Source organism: Tamandua tetradactyla, chromosome 11, assembly GCF_023851605.1.
Source record: "Tamandua tetradactyla isolate mTamTet1 chromosome 11, mTamTet1.pri, whole genome shotgun sequence".
In the NCBI taxonomy this organism is placed as follows: Eukaryota; Metazoa; Chordata; class Mammalia; order Pilosa; family Myrmecophagidae; genus Tamandua; species Tamandua tetradactyla.
The window spans coordinates 27,888,296-27,903,707 of NC_135337.1; the positions used below are offsets into that span (position 1 = coordinate 27,888,296).

Here is a 15,412-nt window from a genome sequence, read left to right on the forward strand (position 1 = left end):
TTTCTCAATATTCTTAGTCCTCTCAGAGAATACAATGAACTCTAAAGAAAGACAATAATAAAGTCAGACTGAGTTGGGTTCAAATTCCAACTCCAGCACTTTCTACTGGAAGTGAAGCCAACATTCATTAAGACCCTGATGCGTAGTATGGAGTCAATAAATGACATTTGCACTCGTTACTATTTTTCTTTATTAAGTTGAACTGTCAGCATAGGGCTCTTTGAAGGATAATACTTCCTAGGAGTTACTTTTTCCTCTGCATAGAAAGAGGGCAATTCCTCAGGGCACTGCAGCCAGAGGAGCAGGCCCACAATTTAAACTACTAACATGCTCATTTTTAAAATATTCAGATGACAACAAAAATACTCCAGGGTCACCACAAAATAGCTTTGGTTTACTTTCACTGTGTCCTTAGGGCAGAAAAAAATGGGAAAAAAAAGAATAACACATTCAGAGAATTCAACCACTGATTTGGGGTTTTGTTTCTTGTTTTCCTTTTGAGTGGAGGAAAGACTTTCTCTATTGCCTTGAGAGTTCTGCATTTTATAATTCTAAATTGAGTATCAGTGCCTTCAAGGACTAGAGAAGAATATTTGAACTTCCCAGATTGTGTGAAAAGTCGTGGGAGTATTTCACATTTCTGTGGAGTGGGGGAAAAAATGTATCAGTACCAATTCCTGAGAGACTGACTGAAACATGCTAAAAAGTCTGGTGAAAGTCAAAAGACTCTGTGCGGTCCAGGCACAAAGACACTTCCCCAGATAAGCTGGTAGGAGGGAAAGTTTTGAGTCACTTTTCTCTTGGATGCAACCACAGAAAACTCTGTAGAAAGACTGAAGTCTACATAAGCCAAAGTCTTGGAAAATTCATGCAGAAGCCAGCAATTCAACAGATCTCGGCTGCACACAGATCCAGCTTCTACACGGAGTAAAATACCAAGAATTGATACAGAGACCACAGCACAGATGTTGGCTAGCCGTGGTTTCCTGCTGCACCTACCTATCCTTCTGCACCCTTCTTCCCCAGGTGGGCACGGGCTGCCTTCTCGCCCTTGCACTATTCATGTATTCAGCAAGTGTCCATTAAGTGCTATGCACCACTGTGCTGGGCACAGAGGATAAATCACTGAGCCTCCACTATCCCTATCCTCATACAGCTTGCAGTACTCCCCTCATTCTATAACCTGGTTTGTAGAGCTCCCCACTCACTGCATTGTCCACTCAGGCTGATCTTTCCCAGTACATTCCTCCTCAGTCAAAGCCATATCCCTTACCTCTGCCCACCCCCTCACACATCAAAACATGCCTGTCTCGTGTCCCAATCCCTTCCTCAGACTTAATTCATAATAAAGTGTTGATGGTCTTGATTTGCTAAATGTATAACTTCTGCAGTCATATTTCTATATTAAAGCTATTGTGGGAGGGAGCTTGCGTGATCGGACTTGAAACTCTAAAGGTAGTTGCATAACAATTGGTCAGATGAAAAAGAGGTTCTGCAGCATGTACTTACTACAAAGGCCCTCAAATAAAATATTTCTCAAATGTTTATTACATGCCACGCAGAGTGCTATGCAACCAACCATTGTGAAATCTCTTGACTTTCATAGCAATGCTGAGGAAGGTGCGATTACCTCCCCCAACCCCTCCCATTTTATAGATAAGGAAAATGAGGGCAAAGATACGGAACTTGTCCAGGGATATGCTGCTAATAAGTGGCAAAGACAAGACTTAAGCCTGGGTTATTCTAACTCCAAAACTCACTAGCTTTACCACTGTGCTGTACTGGCTCCCTGGCTAATATAAAAGGATAGTCGTAAGTGTTAACAATTGCCTGTGGTCAACACCTCCTAGCAGCCTTTTCAATAGTAAAAGTCAAAGATGGAAAGAAGGAATGTAGGAAGACAGGAAGGGAGGGAAGAAGTAAAAAATGAAAGCCTTCTTTTGCTAATCCGTTGGCTAAAAGTGGATACTGGCCAATTGCTAGTGCCAAGAGAGACCAGAAGACAAATGGAGTAGTTTCTTTCACCTGGCCAGTGAGAGAGGCTACATTTTCTGCTAAACTGGTAAGGGAAGAGTATGTGCTAAGGGAATAGGAGACAGAAGAGACGAATTCAAAGACAACTATCTGCTAATTAAATAATATTTGAAAACTCCTTAATGACGGCTTAAAAATGGCAGGATAAAAGATTCCTGTTTCCTATTTGTAGCAGATGTTTCCTAAATTTTTATTTACTAATTGAATTCCTTAAATTGACTTTGAACACTGTTTCACCTGCCATGTTTTTACTCCTATCGTCACTCTGGAGGGAGAGCCAGCCCAAGAGGACAGGTGAGCCAGCAAGCAAGGTGCAAACACGCTCAGGTCCATCTTTGCACAGCCCAGCTACTAAAGAGGCCTCCCATACCAGCCCCCATAGGGATAACTGAACTAGCCTGAAACTGCCACTGTCAGGGTTTCACCTCTTGGTGAAAGTACTAAGGTCAATGACAATGTAAATTCACATGACTATGATTTCTTCAAGGGTCTCATTGTATCCCCAGTGCCCAAGAAAGGCACATTGAAGTCTCCCACTTTTAAGCATGACAAAGAGCTCTGAGCCAGCCAGCTAAACTAGAAAGGGAGTAAGGCTGGGCAGCTTGTAGAGGTTAAGAGCAAAAAATGCAGGTACTACTTCTTCTCCTGGACAATAATCATGGACTTCCCTGAGCAGTAGCAATTCAAAATCATTTATAGAACACTGCTCTATGACAGTCCCAACTCCAGACAGTAGGAAGCAAAAAACACAGATCTGGAAGGAGGGAAGAGGGGGAAAGAAAAGAGGAGATGTCAATGGAGAGAGAGAGAGAAAGAATACGAGAGATTAAGGGAAGGAGAGCTGTAGTGATAAGTGGAACTTCAGGGATTAGATGACCAAAACAATTTCAAGATACTTCAGCTCTTTATTGAGGGGCTATATAAAATTAAAAAAAAAAACAAAAAAACAATACTTTCTTGAAATCAAGTCTTAACGTCTCATTTCCCACATCTGTACAATGGGGATATTAACTCATAGGGTTGTGAGAATTGAATGATCTCAATAAAAAGCTTTTCCTATTTGATAGATTCCCAATAAAGGCTGATTTTCTTTCTTGCCCCATTCCCTATCATTTAGGGATTTATAATTGACTTAAGAGATATATCTTATCAACATGAAAAAATTGAATGTGAAGGCAAGACCACATTTAATTTCGGGCTGAAGAGTGAGGTGAAGAGTGTGCTAGGAGAGTTCAGAGAGTAGGTGTTGGATAAATGAGGGCAGGCTGACTCCGAGAGCGTTTGGCCCCTGAACTGTGCTTTACAATATGGGTGGGATGGATGGAGACAGAGAGAGGGGCTGAGGTCACCGGGAGAGGGAATTGGGACAGTCCAGGATGACAGACCTAATCATCTCTTGGAAAGAATAATTATTTGGGAAAAATAGGTTTCACTTCTCTGCCCTAAGTAGCCTGGATGCTTCAATTTATGATAGCTTAGAATATATGACTCTCTGAGATTTCACTGCTCTAGGAAAAAAAAAGGAGTGCATTGTGCTAAAAGAAAGTAACTAGGGTCTCACAGGAGCCCCTCATCATGTTCCACAGAACATGAGAAACCAAGTTTACTATTCAATCCTCTAGCACTGAGCAGATGCCTCCCCAGCCCCCTGTGCTAAAAACCTAGAGCCTTGTATCCCAGGAACAGATTAAAGGAGTAGCTGGAAGCACAGCCAAGCTGAGTTTTACAGATGTTCAATAAAACCTGCAAACAGCCCACCAAAATCCCTGCACGGAGCTGGAAAGGGCACACATCCAGCTCGGTTAGAAATGGGTCCACAGTGAGGGAAAGAAACAGTATCATAGCTGCTCCAGATGCATGCCACAAAGAATGCTGAGGAGCTCAGGCGCATCTTTCAAAAATAGTAACTTTTCAATCCATTGCAGTCTGTTTTTGAACTTCAGAATTCTCAGTTTTGCCATTAAAAATGCTCAGTTTATTCGGAGTGCATTAGCGATATCTCACCACCAAAGAAAGGTTAGATGCGCAAACTGAGGTGAGCTCTGTGTGTGGCAGGTACCCAAATACCCTGGAAAAGTCACGGAATAGCCTGACTGGAGAGCTCAGCAAGAAACAGGCATTGTGTCTTATTATCCTTCTCTTGATTGCCTCATTTGGACACATTTGTAAAAAGCATTATTCGCCCCACCCTTTAGTCCCCAAATGTAGCAGATGGCTTCAGTGCAGTGTTTCAAATCAGATGTTGGCCAGTGAGACGGAGCTGGAGCTCAGAGCATCTGGATTTTCAAGAAGCAGAACGCAGAGCCTGCGAGAGGATGCGAAGAGGACAGAACAAGGAGATTGTTTGGGGAATTTATCGGGCCATTATCTGCCAGAGAAAATCACCCCTAAAGTTGTGTGAATGTTCTTTCTTTAACCTAAGTGGGAATAAAAAAATCCGTGCTCACAGAGCAGAATAAATGTATTAGCTCATTCCAGGAGTTAGAAGTTTCAGGTATGTTCCTTTCTCTAATTCACACACACACACAGACACACACACAAAATGCCATCACAATTTTTTCTATCTAAAACATCAAAAAAAATAGGCTATTAAAAAGAGATTATACATGAGAATAAAAACAGGGGGGGGGAGAAACAGTAATTCAGCTCATTGTAAAATTCATGTTTCAAAACCCTAAATTGGTTGGATTCATCAGACAGAAAAGAACACACTTCTATGTTTCTGAAAATTACACTTTCTCTTTTTAAAAGATTGTCAGATATAGACAGTCAAATTACGAGGCAAAGGCATAAGGAGAAGAAATCACATGTTTTAGTCAACAACTAAAAAAAGATTGAGGATCCCATGTGATTTCATAGCGTCCAGTTGGCTATTCATCAGCCATGTCACACTGCCAGCTTGTTAGAAACAGCACCTTGCTGTGGGATCTTAGACAAGTCACCCAGTCTTTCACTCCAGTTTCCTGATCTGTAAAATGAGAGCATCCGACCATATTAGCCCTGAGGTTTTGTCTTGCTTTAATTAAATAATAATTAAATAATATATGTAAAGTACTTAATACAATGTTTTACATGTAAGTGCTGAATGACGGATAGTTATTATTCTCAACAGTAACATAAACTTCTCATAGCTGGCACCAGTGTTATACCAGATCTTCTTTGAACATAAGACACTTTGATTTGAGAGAAAAGTAACACTGCACAGCTCAGACTTGGAGGAAATGGGAAAGAAGCAGGTGCTCATCTACTTCCCTTCCTGCCAGGAAGTACAGTGAGTGCCCCATTATCATATTGTCTTCTGGCAACATTTTCTGATTCCCTCAATGGTATCTCTTAGGGATTCTTAAGAATAGGACTATGGGGTGGGCCACGGTGGCTCAGTGGCAAGACCACTTGCCTGCCATGCCAAAGGACCCGGGTTCGATTCCTGGTGCCTGCCCATGTAAAAAATAAAAAAATTAAAAAAAGAATAGGACTATGGACCCATAAACCTGTACTTTACTCCATTCCAGAAAACTTTCTCTAATCTACCTAAGATCCATCCTTCTTGGCCCTTTAAGTAAGTTAGGAATAATATTTGTGGATTTCATATTTTGAGAGGTGCTGCCTGACTGAGAAGGTCTAAAAATGAAACAAAGGAAATTATTATAACATAAAGCTTGAACACATAGGTTCTATTCTCTGTTTCTCTGACTGTATTCCTTATTTCACTGAGCCCCAAGTTGGAAAACTGAGAATTATACCAGACTCTTCTTTTATAACTTTTTCCTTCCCCTTCTTTCCTCTCTTCCTCAAGCTTTATCCAATAAGTATGTCATGCCTTCCCATTATATATAAATATATATATGTGCGTGTATTTATAAATATTTGCTGGTTGAACACCAGAAATAGCTAATAGTTATACAGTCCTTCTTCTAAGCATTTTATATGTATTCATGCATTTAATATCCATAGCAACTCCATCATCACCATTTAACATGAGGAAATTGAGGCACAGAGAAATGCAGCGACTTGCTCAGGGTCAAACAGCTAGTAAATGATAGAAGTGTTTCTCAAACCCAGGCAGTTTGGCTTCAGAGCCTATGTGCTCAACCATTATTCTTGACTGTGTCTTCTATCTTAAGACATTTAGGTTTAATCCTACCACTGGAATCAAAGGACATTCATTCCAAGTCGAATAAAACAGGCAGGGTATTACTTGTGCTCAGTTATTCTTTTTTCCTTAATTTGTCCTATAGATATTGCTTTTGAAATTTGGCTCACTTCCCAATGTATTAGGCATTCCCTGGAGCTCTAGAGCAAGCTGGACATCACTCCAGAGGAGTCTAAAGTAACTTTCTTCCTCCTCCATGGTAGCCTGATGACACCCAGTTCCCTACATGCACACACGTCAGCAGGATGAGCAGTGGCAGGGAGAAGAAAGGAAGACAAGGTTAAGGCCCCACAGTAAGGAGAATGAACATGGACTTGATTCAATAACTATTGCCAAAGGTTGGAAGTCCATAGTCAGCATGTTAGATGTTCTACACTGTGTTTTAGGAACAGCTATTGGGCAGCATCATGTAGGGCAATCTGGGATGGGGACACATGGAAGCAGGGATAGCAATTATTAGACCCTGTTCCAAGTCCTGCTGAGGCATGATGAGGGCCTCGAACTGGGCAGTGCAAGTGGAGATGTTGAGATAGGTCGAAAGATATTTGGAAAGTGAATTGGCCTCTGTGCTTGATTAGATGAAAAGAGTAATGGAGAAAGGAGAAAGCAGACAAAGACATACTCAGACAGGGAGACCAAGAGAATGGTGGTATCACTAGGTTATAGTGGTGAGCAAGATGGACATGGGTCTGCCTTCCTGTAGCTTATAGACGGGTGGAGGAGATATTTGATAAATAAACTAATAAACTACATCATTAAGTTCTACAGAAGAAACCAGTAGATAGAATTTGAAGTGGAGAGGAAGAAGGAAGTTCTGGTCAGTGGTAGAAAAACAAGCAGCAGAGTCTTGTTTCATAGAAGCCAAGGAAGTCACAAATCTCAGTAAGAAAGGGACAGTAAACAATATCAGTCATGAAAAGCTTATATGATTTGGCATCAGATTGTCATCAATGACTTTGGAGAACAGAATCTACAGTGTTTGAGGCAGAAAATTGTGGTGAGTTGGCTCAAGAGTGAATGAGACTGAAGAAACAATGAAAATCAATTGATACCACCCTATAGGGAGGAATAAAGGAGAGAAATCATTGTCGGTGAAGGTTAAAGACTGAGGAGAGTGAGAGCACAGCTGAAGGAGAAAACCAAAGGGAGAGAGGAGTGGGAGAAAATGTATCCATGAGCTAGGGGAGAAAGAAATGAGGATGCTTCATCCAGAAGAAAGCATGTATCTTATGGGGCTGGGAAGGTAAAATAACTAGGCACCCTTTTCTAAATATGGAATGAGGTCATGGAGCAGTTCAGAAAATGGTTCCCACTCTAGGTGTGCTGCATCTGTGAGAAGCCACCAACATTTTACAAGACAGAGAGAGAGCTGTATTCTCAGAGAAGATCCTGAAATAGTCTGTTATTACAAATTCAATACACAAACGGGATTTGCAAAGTCACACCAGCATTTATCTCAAGAAATCAATAAAATGTATTAAGTAGCTCTGATTTTCCTTTTACCATCAGAAACAGGAAAATTCTAGTAAGCTGTTTGGATAGACATCACTTAAATCAATTACCTACAAATAATTGAATTTATTGTCAAGTACAACAAAATAGGAAAATCATTTCAATTGCCTGTTTTAAATGGATGTTTCCATAGTAGGCAGTGTATAAGCAGAAGAAAAAGAGAAGGCAATAGAATCTTTTGAGTATCTACTATGTACCACATGCCTTGGACTAAATATAAGAGACTTTTCCTCACTCAATTCTAATATCCTAGAAGATAGACATTGTCAAGTATTTATTACTGAAAATGAGGCTCAAATATGTCAAAAAGCTATTCTCATGGAAGTTCTCCCTCTGATATAATTACCCTAGAATTTTTATGTCTAGAGGTTAGCTTGGTACCAATCTCTAGAGTGCTGTGTTTGGTGCCCTGACACTATGGTAACATTGAACACTAAATGATTCCATTCACAGCATTTTGTTTCAAAAGGATCTTGGCATTTCACTCATAGTCATTTGTCGTAGACATGTTCTGAGGTGCCTTCATCATATCATGGGCAACTGTCCTGCCTGAAGCCTCTGCTCAAGGGGCACAATGAAGAGTTATGCAAGATCCCTCTGACTTCTGATCAAAGCCGAGTTTCCCAGGGTGGAACATGTGATCCAAAGCCAACTATTCTCTAACAAGAACCTCACTATGACATAAAGAATGCAGCAGTTGGTGATGGATTCTGAAACTAAAGACCATGTAGATCTAGGATTGGAATTGGCACTAAACCAAAACCAGAAGTAACCTGTACTATGGGCCGTGGGAGCAGAAAGCCTGAACAGGAAGTAAAGCTGGTCTGCAAGGAGCACAAACAGAGAGGATCAAGAGTGTTTTAGTTTTCCTGGTTGCTGAAGCAAATGGCATGCAGTGGGTTGGCTTAAACAATGAAAATTTACTATCTCACAGTTTGGAGACTAGGAAAAGTCCAAATCAAGGAATCATCAAAGCAATGCTTTCTTCCCAAAGACTGGTGTTCTGGGGCTGGCTGCTGGTGATCCTTGGTCCTGGGCCCTTTTGTCATGTGGCAGTGCACATGCGGCCTCTTCTGGCTTTTCCCTTCTCTTCCAGGGTTCCATTGTCTTTCAACTTCGGGCTGTTTCCTCTATAGCTTTCTCTTTGACTGAATTTTGTTCTGCTTGTAAAGGACTCCAATGATAGGATTAAGACACATGCTTACTGAGTTGGGCCACACTTTAATAAAGTAGCCTCATCAAAAGGTCCTATTTACTATGGATTAAGCTTAAGAACATGTTTTTCTGGAATACGTGGCTCCAAAGCACCATATAGGGTAAGAGGCCACATAGCTTTGGGGAAAGAGAGCTTATCTCCATTCTTGACTCCTGTCCCTTTGAAGCCCAACGTTTTTCATCTTAAGCCCTCTTTGACAATGACATTGTCTAATGTAGCCTTATAGTAAAGAAGGTGCCTGTATCTTGCAATCAAAGTTGTTGTCTAAGACATCACTCATGTAACACGAAACATTTCATTAGTAATAGAATAACAATAACTAAGATAATGAGTGTATTCTAAGTGCTGCACATTCATCAACTCATTCAATCAACATAACATCCCTATAAGAGAGGTGCTAATTTTACTCTCATTTTATTGTCACCAGGTAAAGAAATGGTGGCACAGAAAAGTTAACATTTAAATGGCTTTAAAACTCCATCGTAAATTCATTCCCTAGCACAAATGAGGCCTTACTTCCTCCCCAAGATAAATTCTACTTTGCCTGTGTTTCAAATCAGAGTTAACTCATGTCTTAAATCCAAGAGGGTTTTCTAACTGGTTTAATTGGCAGGGTGGGAGTAATTCATTTCTTTTTCAACTGTAGAAACAAGTTGAAAATAGCTGCAGAAAACAAAATTTATTCTTGAAACAAAAATTAAAACTTAATAATGTGCAAGCAAATTGCATTGAGCTTTTATCACATTTTGCCCTTGCTGAACATTTTTGGCTTCAGCAGCTGCTCCATGAAATATAACTGTCACTACAGTGAATAAATAAGCAACTATTGCTGTGATACAGCTGCCCCTTGTAATCACATTAGGGTAAAGCCTTTAGTGGAACCACAGGCCGGAAAAGAGCTGCATTCTTGCTGAACGCAGATGGGATTTCATGCAGGCCACAACAAACTCCCTGAGATGATAAAACATGTAGAAGGCCAAATGTGCTTCATAGTGGATGTCTCCTATTTGGTCTACCCAGTAGGCTATCCTTCTCCCAGGGATTTTTCCAAGCCTAACTCTACTGTAATCAAGTGATTCCTATGGGTGAGCTGCCATTTTTCTGCATGACCTGCCTCCCTGGCCACACATGACTGGCCCAAGCCAGGCCAACCTGAGCTTTCTCTCAGGATTTTGCACACAGGATCCAAGAAAGAACATAGGTACCTAGGAATAGATTTAAATTGTAAACCCCAATAACTATCAGCAGCCATATGTTCTGATACCTGCAGGAGAAAAGCAACCTACAGGGAGAAAATGAAGCCAACACCTGGAGAGTAAAAAGAAGGGTTCTAAAAGTATTTGGATGCCTGAATACAGCAGTTCCTGGGCTCAGCTGCACCTCTGGTCTTCCCACATTTGATTGCTCAAACCTTTCTTGGATTACCTGGGCCATTACACTCCTCTATTATGTAAATTGCCTTGATTTGGACATCTGTCAATTTCATCCAGGTGTTATAATATAATGTTATCATATATTCTCAGTTTCTTGGCCATTTTTAATGGCCATACTTATTTTGCACAAAAACTTGGGTAGCCACAATGTTTCTTCTCTTCCCATTATCATACCTCCAACCAGCATTCCCCCTGAGGCCCATTTTAGCATTCCAATTCCATGATTTTTGAGAAAGCCTAATAGTCAGGGCCACCACATTGCAGAACACTCGGAGTGTTATTTACATATGTGAAACACATCCCCTGGTGTTGTACAATACATATTTTCAGCAGTCCTACTTGTTGACATTAAGGATTTTTTGAAGCTACAGAGGGCTTGCCTGCCTTATTCACTTAGTGGTATGAGCATACTGCTTTTGGAGGATAGGATGGAGGGTGTGGTCCCCAAAGGAACCAGTGTGCAGTGTAAGAATGAAAAGTATGCTCCATCAACATACACCCACTGGCTCTAAAGCATGGGCCAGCCATCTCAAATGTAGGGTGCCAGCAGCAAAAAAATGCTGGCAAGGCTTGTGGGAGGATGAAGCGCAGATCAACCTTTCCAAATAGAAGAAATGTCCAGCAGCTTCATGACAGTGACCACGAGAAATATGTCCATACTAGAAGACAGCAAAAATTGAAAGATTGGAGAGCTTTCCCCAAAGCATTACTCCAACTCAATATTCTCTCTTTCTGGAAAGAATGTTAATGTCACCTGTCATTTAAAGACAGGAAAAAAATGACGGCCGTGAAAATTTAGGTGGGTTATTCCAGGTCTCATCTCCACAGTCAGCAGTAGAGAGGAGAGGGAAGTCTTCTTCTCTATTCTATGATTCTGTCCTTAAGCAATAGTCTACTCAATATTCCAGTCTTATCCCAATGTCAGGAGCCCTCCAATCACACCGGCACCGTCTGGGTGTCAGAACTTCCACCATCACAGGTCTCCTGTGAGAAGCCTTTTGTGTTTTGCAAGCTTCGGATTACATCCCAACCAAAGGACATTCTGGAAGTCCCATGCTGAGACTCATGCCTGACCCTTCTCAGGAAGGGTTTAGAAGAGGTTGTTAAATTATAGGCCTTGCCTCTGTCAGAGTGTGTGCAGGTATTGGGGTGGACGAAATTGTCCTTTGAAGGATAAATAAATTGCATTTTGTGAAGCAGAATTAAATTAAAAGAGCAGGGGTCGGGTTTTTCATGTGTGATACCCTATACACATTCTGTTTCTGAAGGATTCTTTTTTAAGGAAAAGGCTTCTTTCTATCCTCAGTGCCCCCATTCCAGTTCAGTTCAGTGGTTCTCTCTTTTAGGGAGCAAAAGCATCTCTGAAGTCTTGTTACTCAGAGTGTGGCTGGTAATCAGCAGCACCATCCCCACCTGGGAGCTGGTTAGAAATGAAGAATTCTACTGCCACTCCAGACCTGCTGAGTCAGCATCTGCACTTTAACAAGCTCCCCAGATGATTCATGCGCATATTACAGTGCCAGAAGCACTGGCTTGGAATGTTTATTGAAAATGCAGATTCCCAGGCACTGCCTCTAAAGACTCTGGTTCTGTGGGTCTAAGGATGGCCCAGGAATCCCCATTTTTACCAAGCACATCTGGTGATTTTTATTCAGGTAGTTCCTAGATCATACTTTGCAAAATACTGATTCAGTTCTGTTAGCCCGAAACCCAAAATCTCCCTTAATACTTGTTAAATCTATTTATTACTCTTCCAGCATCTTCAAGGCAGTAAGGGAAGGAAACATAGAAAGGGTTGGTTTCATCCTGTTATATGAAGCTGGTGATCAAAGAAAAGCAAACCATCAGTTTCTAAGTCTGTCTCCCTGCATTGAGTACATTGTCCTCCTGAGCTGGCATGAACATCAGAGAGGAGCAGGTGGGATGGACAAAAAACAGGGAGTCAGGAGTGTGGGAGAGGGTTTAGAAGGGGAACAAGCAAGTGGAGAAAATCGGAGGGACAGAAGTGAAAAAAAGTAGATAATTGCCACTGCCAGAATTATAATTCAAGTTATAATACGAAATAAGCAGGAACTTGAAAACTCTCTGAAAGACAAGATTTGAATAAATGGAAAGCATACATTGTTCTTGGATTGGAAAACAGTACTATAAAGATATCAGTTTCCCCTCAATTAATCTGGAAATTTTTCTTTCAAATTGGCAAAATGATACTTCAGTTCATTTGGAAAAATAAACATATGAGAATAATCAGAAGTGAACTGAAATCATGATAGCTTTACCAGATATGAAAACACAGTACAAAGCTGTAGTAGTTAAATGTCTGATACTGATACAAATACAATCAGATCCTAATAGATGTAAAAATTGGGCTTATGATAAGGGTAAATAATAAATAACATATTGAATAAGTGTATTTGTTGAATAAATAAATATTGAGGAAAATATTTCATAGTATTAAGCCAATTGAATTATCATTTGCAAACATAAATAAATTGGTGCTTATACAAAAATAAATTCCAGTTGGAGCAAAAATTCAAAAATATAAATAAGAAAGCACAAAGACACTAAAATAATACATAGGTGGATAGGTTTCTTTTAATTATTATTTTTTACCTGAGAATGGGAAGCACATTTCTAAGCATGAAATAAAGCACAGTAGCCATAAAGAAAAAGATTGCTAAATTTGAACACACAAAACCTAGAAGTTTCCTTTTGACCAAAGTTTCAAGAGAAGCTAAAATTGGATAAAATTTGCAACACATGTTAAAAGACTAATATCAATATGAAAAGGTAAACAATCTAACAGAAAAATGAGGAAAGGACATAAACCAGCCATTCCTATTAAACGAACTATAATGACCAGTAAATATATGAAAGGATGTTTAATACCACTTGTAATTAATACCTGCAAATTCAAATGAGAATAGTATGCCATCTTTCATAGATGAGCAATCACTTTAATAATTTCATAATACTTAATATTGAATCTTATGCATTATTAGTGAAATTACAAACTGGTACAAACTTCTGGGGGGGCCAGTTTGGCAATATTAACCTAGATTAGAAATGTTATTGACATTTCTTTCACCTATAAGAATTTATCCTACAAAAAAATTGAGTATGTGTTTAAAGGTATCTGTAGAACGATATTTTTCATTACAAAACACTTGAAGACAATTCTCAGAGGATTAGGGAAATGCGTTTTACAGTATCCACACCTTAGACTATAATGCAACTATAAGAAAAAATAAGGTAGGTCTTTATATACTTTTTCGGAAAGGTGATTTAAAAATATTAAATGAGGAGGAACTGCATTTTCCAGGGTTAAGGTGGGGCTGGGGCAGGCAGACAGGACACAGAATCCGCGGGAGGAAGCTTTGGTGTGGGTTGCACTTTATTTTCTGGAGCCCTCCATAGGTCACGTGGGCTGATAATATGGCGGCTGAAACTGACCGAGCACTCACTGTGCGTCAAGTGTTCTATTGAAGGCTTTAACACCATTTTATCTCCCACTGTGCTATAAATCCCCATTTTGGAAGATGGAGAAATGGAGGCTCCAAGAGGCTGAGTGACTTGTCCAAGGAAATACAGCTAGAGACAGTTGGAGCTAAGTTGGGAACCCAGATCTGACTCCAAGGCCAGGGCTCAGAGCTTTTTCCACCATGCTACACAAGGTGTAAAATCCTTCCCCCTTCTCCTCTGCTGTTCTCCCCTGAACTAAGCTAAAAGAAAATAGCAGTTCCCTCCAGCACCCAAAGTAACGCATAAACCTGACAGAGAATCGGAAAATTGTCATAAGTATCTCACAGATTTCTTGCTCCAGTTCCTTGTTAGGACACTGAGTGTTTAGTTTACTGGGGAAGTGTCCACACAGCCGTGTGGATCCAGTGCCTAGCATAGTGCCAGGCCCAGAGCTGACCCTCCTTAGGCATCTGTTGAATGAGTGGAAGCTGGCTCTCCTTCACTTATCTTCTTGGAACTGCCTGGAGGCTGCCCTCCTCCCAGCTGTACCTGGTTGCATGGGGATGGGCTGCATGGGAATGTCTCTTCATGGGCTGTGGTGCTGCACTGAGCAGGATCCCAGGAGGTGCATGGGGACCAGGTCACCCATCTCAAAGGAGAAATCACCAGACACAGAGAAAGAAATTCCAGATGGTCTACCAGTTTGATGCCATCAGGGCTTTAGAGTATTTGACTCAGCTGAAGGTGGCATAGACAGCTCTGGCACTGGGGAACCCACCCCCAGGCTTCTACTGGTACTCCCAGGCCTTGTGGCTGGGATAGCTGACTTCACCCTGGCCATGCTGTGCTGGATGAGCTATTTATTCCAGAGGCTGGTGAGGATTCTGTACGTTAATGAGTCGGGCACGATGCCATGGGTGGCCCACCTCATCTTCTGGGGCTGGCAACAAGGTACACAGCCCTGTGATTGATGTGATATCCCTGACGGAAACCAGGGACTGGCCCCAGGAAGTGTTCACCTGAATCCAGTGGTGAACAGACTTTCTATCTCACCCTGTGCTATGGATGCATCCTGGACAAAGAGCATTTCATGCAGGTGTCTGGGATCCCGGACACACTCAGGTGAACACCTGGGGCCTGGGTTTCTGAGCAGCTCTGGGTGGCCTAGACCTCTGCTGGGAAGACTGAGGGTACAGGCAAGGCTAAAGAAGGGGATCCAGCAGCTGGAGTCTTTGCCAAGATCCTTGGGAACTTGTCTTTTGGGATGAGGAAATTAATGAGGTAGAAGTTAGTAACCAGGTTTAGAAAAAAGATCCTTAGTGGAGATTCTTTATTTGAGGGACGGTGGGGTGGGGAGTAGGGCAGGTGCATAGACTGGGAATTGAACCCAGGTCTCCTGCATGGAAAGCGGGCATTCAGCCATTGAACTACCTATGCACCCCTTAGTGCAGATTCTTAACTACACTTGCGTATGACATTAACTCAAATAATGACAGTTCCTGGAGTAAGCTACATCAAGGTCACCCACATGGTACACATTTGAGAAACCAGAAGACAGAGATGTGGCTGGAGGGTGGCAGGATTTGGAGTCTAATGACTTGG

The 15,412-nt window shown here is 41.2% G+C and overlaps 1 pseudogene; it reads left to right on the top strand.

Annotated features, from left to right (window-relative positions):
- Nucleotides 1-14,367: 14,367 nt before the first annotated feature.
- LOC143649094 (transmembrane protein 186 pseudogene) lies at nt 14,368-14,936 on the top strand (annotated as a pseudogene).
- The last annotated feature ends 476 nt before the right edge of the window (nt 14,937-15,412 follow it).